The 5,209-nt window shown below is 46.0% G+C and overlaps 1 pseudogene; it reads right to left on the minus strand.

Annotated features, from left to right (window-relative positions):
• Positions 1 to 3,300: 3,300 nt before the first annotated feature.
• On the minus strand, positions 3,301 to 4,505 carry LOC101575950 (annotated as a pseudogene).
• Positions 4,506 to 5,209: the final 704 nt, after the last annotated feature.

Below are 5,209 nucleotides of genomic sequence, written 5' to 3' on the forward strand. Positions count from 1 at the left end.
GGATTGCATTAAATCTATTTTTTACAGCCTGCCCTACTCCACTTTCCCAGCTGACTATGGACTGAAACAAAGGCCAAAATCAACCTGTCCTTCCTTATGTTGTGGGTGTTAGGTGTTTTGAGCCAGTGGTGAGTAAGGTAACTAACAGTATGTGCCTAGTCTTCCCAGCCTAACATCAGAGAGGCTGCAAAGGAGCTCCTGTCAGGGAACAGTGGCTGCTGGGGTGAAACCCTCTCAAATAACAGCCCCACATTAAGTAAGAGTCACCAGCTGTTGGTGACTGGCTTGTCACTAGAGACTTCTTCCCCTACACATGCTCTCTCTCAGGGACTGCTTGGAAGTGTCCTGGGATGTTTCTCAACTGGCTCAGGAGACAGAGGTGCGAAGGCCCTCACTGAGAGTGTCTGTTGCTTTCTTTGGTGTAAATGCTTCTGCTGTGATCCATCCGAAGATGCTCATATGCAGTTCCTAAACAGAGAACTGGAACAAGAGGCTCACAGTGGGCTCTGGCTAGCTGCTAGAAGAATTTGCTCTAGCATACCTCTGCATTCTGCCTGTCCTTGAGTGACATCCTCTGTTTGCTTTGTGTGTGCACCCTAGTCATAGCTGTGGCTTGGGCTGTCTCAGTAAGATTCCTAGCCTCCATGGACCCATGGATGTATAGAATAAGACAGAGCATGTTCACCATTGTTACTTACTATGCATGTCTCATAACGTAGGTACCAGGCTCACCCTTGGTTCATCAAGGCATCCTTCTACATATTTTGTTAGTGCTGATTTAGTAATGAATCATTGCTCTCTTTGCCAGGCTTGAGGATCTCAAAGTTCTTTTGTTATATTAAAAAACCTGAATTATTATAAGCATAATTACCATTTAACACATGGTTTACAATAAACTTCCTTAGGGGTTCCTGAGACCTTTTAATGCCACTTTCCCACAAAGCTTAATTGGTGAACTATTCCCAAACCCAAGCAGAAGTAGTTTTGACCTTTCAAATAATTAGAAGATGAGCAAATATATTTGACTGTTGGCAATACATTGGGGGTCAGCCTATTACTTCTAAATTCTGTGGTGCAGGGGTGTGTGTGTGTGTGTGTGTGTGTGTGTGTGTGTGTGTGTGTTTTGTTAAAGTATGGAATGCCCTGGATATCTATATTTTAGTTTTTCCAAGGTCAATCTATTAGGGACATAGTACTATGAAGTGCATTTGTTATTTTTCTAGCTTCTCAGAAAGTTTCAATAATTGACTTCGGTTGTCAGAGGCAAAATCAGCTTCTTTCCTATTGATAGGAAGGAAGCTGTTGTCTCTCACCTGTCAGAGAATAAGACAGACTGAAGTGGACATCTGGCCTGCCATGAGACAGCAAAACAAGCTGGGGCAAAGTGACAAGCTAGTGTTTGAGCGCTGGCATCACTTGTTCATCTCAATCCCAGAACAAGATGATTCTAATCCCCAAAGCAATGACAGTTCACATATAAAGGTTAAAATCAGGATGTTGTTGCATAGTTGCAGTCCAGAGGAATCTGGCCATTAATATTTTTCATCATGCCCTGTAGTTCTACCATGTAAAAGCACTGTGATTGTTTTTATTTTCATTTGACATAAGCATGACCCCATCCTAATAATAATTGCAAGAAAAGTCTTGTATTTAAGTCTACCTCTTGACCTCTTTTATTGGAAACTGAGGTTGGAATTATAAACATAAAATGGCTAGATTAAAGATCAAAGGTGTTTTTAAGGTTCTTATTTTGTAGATTTGAAGTTGCTTATGTAAAGGTTTTATTAGATTAAATGGTTATGAGAATCTAACCTCTAAGCAGAGGATGATGAAAATCTTCCTTATGTGAGATTTAATAATATAAATAGAATATAATGGACTGTTTAGTGGTTGCTGTTTGGTTTGCTTTTTTCTCTGTTGTTGGTACAGGGTCTCACCGTGCAGCTCAGACTCATAGTGATCCTCCTGTTTTCAGCCTCCCCAGTGATGGGATTACAGGCATGCACCACCAAGCCCTGACCCAGTGGCCCCAGGCTCAGCACACCTGGGAGGTGGGACCGATGTGGCATGTGTGCCAGGGATTGAACCCTGGTCCCTGCTCTTGCCTAAGCATGTGCTTAGTCCACTGAGCATCTCATGGGTCCTTTTTTGGTTGGTTCTAAAATACTGTCTTACTGAATTGCTAAATTGTCCAAGCTAGGCTTTAAATTTTGATCCTCTGGCCTCAACTTCTCAGAGTTAGGATTACAGGCATGTGCCACCACACCTGTATGGTCCCCTGTTTTTCACTTAAGTGTCATCCATCTTCCATAAAACCTAAATCTGTGACAAAACAGAAAATCCTAATACAGTGTCAAGTTTGGAAAAATATATTCATCCCCCGTTATCCACATGCAAGCTGCTCGAGTGGGAAGGAAACGGGAAGAGGCAGTGCTTCCACTTGCTACACCAACACTTGGCAGCCCTGGAGGGGTGTTGGTTGTGTTTCTTTCTGCAGTAACACCAACCATACAGCGTCTGACAAACAAGATGTACTATGACAAACAGGTGTGACCTGAGGTGTGCTCCTGAGCCAGTGGCTGCCACGCCCGTATGCATAGGAGGAGACAGTAAGAATCAAGAAGCTGACCTTATCAATTGTTGCCGCTTCTACTTGTCATGCAGGGTGTGATTAGAGTGTTTTCCTTTTAAATGGCTTTTAGTGTGTTTGGCTGAAGGAAAAATAATCAGACCAGCTGGCCAAAGTCGGGGCTTTGCCACCTGCCAGCTGTCTGTCACCTGTTTCTTTGGTCATTGTTCCAGCAGCTCTGCCCGGGAGGATGGACTCTTGACAAAGAGGTCACATCTATTTTTTGGGGCCAACAGCCCAAGACAGGAGAAAGCATGGCTTTCCCCCTGCCCACTCTTTCTTTTACATGTGAAATTACCAAGTAATAATAGAATAATAAAAACTGTATTTCTCCTGAGTATCCTTCCAGAATTTTATATGCAGAAACAAAGGTATGCATGTGTATCGAGACACCTGGAAAATATACTCATGTAGTCATCCTCCACATACAATTCTAATTTCTCTTTGCAACATATCCTGAGCATCTCTTTCCATCAATAAATGGAGATCTTTCTTCTTTCTTTTTTTTCAACAGTAATATGATAATAGCACAGTAATATAGCCTATGTGTGTTTCTAATGCAATTTTTTTGAAGTAAATAAGGCCTTTATATACAGTGAAGCAAGCTACGGTGGTGGCAGCACAGTTAGCAGCACAGCAGTGGAGTAGCACTGAGGGTAGGGCTGAGGCCATCAGTGGGAAAAGATGCCCTGAAAACGGGCCTTCTCCTGCTCATCCTTCTGCCAGATCCGTGCTCCAAGGCTTGCGATTCTCGGTTCACAAAGGGCTCCAGGGCGGGGTCCAGCTTGAGCACCTTGGCAAAGTCTACCTGGGCTCCCTGGGCATTCCACACAGCTGCATGGGCCTTGCCCCACTTGAAGTAGGTTTTGACATTGTCTGTGGGACACCACCGGGCAGCAGGCACAGAAGGGCATGAAGGGGGCCAGCTGGCTGCCTGGGCCCATCTGGCACCATGGGCCCATCAAGGAGAGCCCTCCCTGACCTAGGGAGGACAAACCACCCCTGCCCCGCTATAGCCCTCGTACTGCCTGGGTACAGGGATCTGGGGAGCTCAGCTGGGGTTGTCAAAGCCTGGCGGCCAGTGCTCACCATCATATTTGTTCAGGATGGAGGAGCAGTGATCCAGTACTTTGTAGTACTCTTTGGCCACTAGCTTGCACTGGCAGTAGTTGAGCAGCAGGGGTATGATCTGCTGGTCCAGCTGTATCCGGTCAGGGGACCCAGGCTGCTCCTTCATCTTCAGGTTCTTGAGGCAGGCCATGGTGTCATAGTACTTGGAAGCTGCCCCCTTCCCGTGCCCTTCACAGTACAAATGGTTGCCCTCCTGGTGGATGAGTGGCACTGCCTTTGTCTTCTCGTCATCTGTCATTGCCCGTGGGTCCTGCTGCTATGTGCTGGGGCTCTCCACCTTCAGCATTGAAATGTGGAAGATGAGGGGCTGCGGGTTGTGCTGCAGGGCATCCAAGTCTGCATGACCTGGGGAGCTGTGCTCCTGTGTCTGGGCGATGCCACAGCAGTGTGGCTGGCCCTGCACCAGGTCCTTGCCTACAGCAATGTTTTGGAGACTCTTGGCCACCAGCGGATAGAGGACCACATGCTTGGTGTCACAGAGGAACTGGGCAACTTCCCCCTCACACATGGTGCACATGATGGTCTTCCACACAGGCAGCTTGAACTTTTTGCCGATGACGAGCTCCATGGGCTTGCCCCGCGCCCAGCTGTCATCCAGCACAGTGTCCTCGTTACTGCTATGCAGTGTCCGGTAATGGAAGGTGCCTTTGGTTCCATCCTGAAAGTCAGGGAATTCTCCCCAGCCCTCCTGTATCACATGCTTATAGATCCCATACCCTCAGAGTCTAGCTATGATATCCGTCATCCTCCTTCCCCGCTACTCTCTCTAAGGCGATATCCTAAACAGCCTGCTGCTAATGTGCACATCCCATTTTTATGGACACAGTCAGTGCCACAGTGCAGATCACAGGATCTTTCTGAGCAAGTGAATCTCCAGGTCAAAGACTGCACCACAAAACAATCTTTCAGTGACAAGGACAGATCAAGACAAAAGGTGGGCTTCTGTATCTACAAATGGAACAAACGTAGGTAATATGTAAAAGGTTTTATGAAAAGAGCCGCTGGATAAGTTTTTCATTCTGTCACTGTAAGAGAGGTTTAAATAATATTTGAATTTTTTTTTTAAAGTAACTTCTTCAAAGGCTCCACCAACCTCTGTGAGACATAAAGCTGACACGTTAAGCAGTAAGAATGGCCCAGACCTAGTTTGGGCTCTGTAACTCCAGCACACAGGAGGACTGCAAGTTGGACTCCAGCTTGGACAATGTAGGGACTCCTTGTCCCAAAACAAAGCATAAGGTCTGTGGATGTGACTTAGTGGTGCAGCACTTAACCCAGCATCTGGGAGGCTCTGGTTCAATTCTCAGAACCACTAAAAATAAAAGTGAAAATGCAAAACTGGAGGTGTAAGGTTAGTCACAAAGGCGTGCCAGGATCTCAGGCAGATCACCTCGTAAGATCTCAGCTCTCCCATCTCTGAAAAGAAACTGTTGGAAGGCTTTTCTACTC

Source organism: Octodon degus, unplaced genomic scaffold, assembly GCF_000260255.1.
Source record: "Octodon degus isolate 3935 unplaced genomic scaffold, OctDeg1.0 scaffold00046, whole genome shotgun sequence".
NCBI lineage: Eukaryota > Metazoa > Chordata > Mammalia > Rodentia > Octodontidae > Octodon > Octodon degus.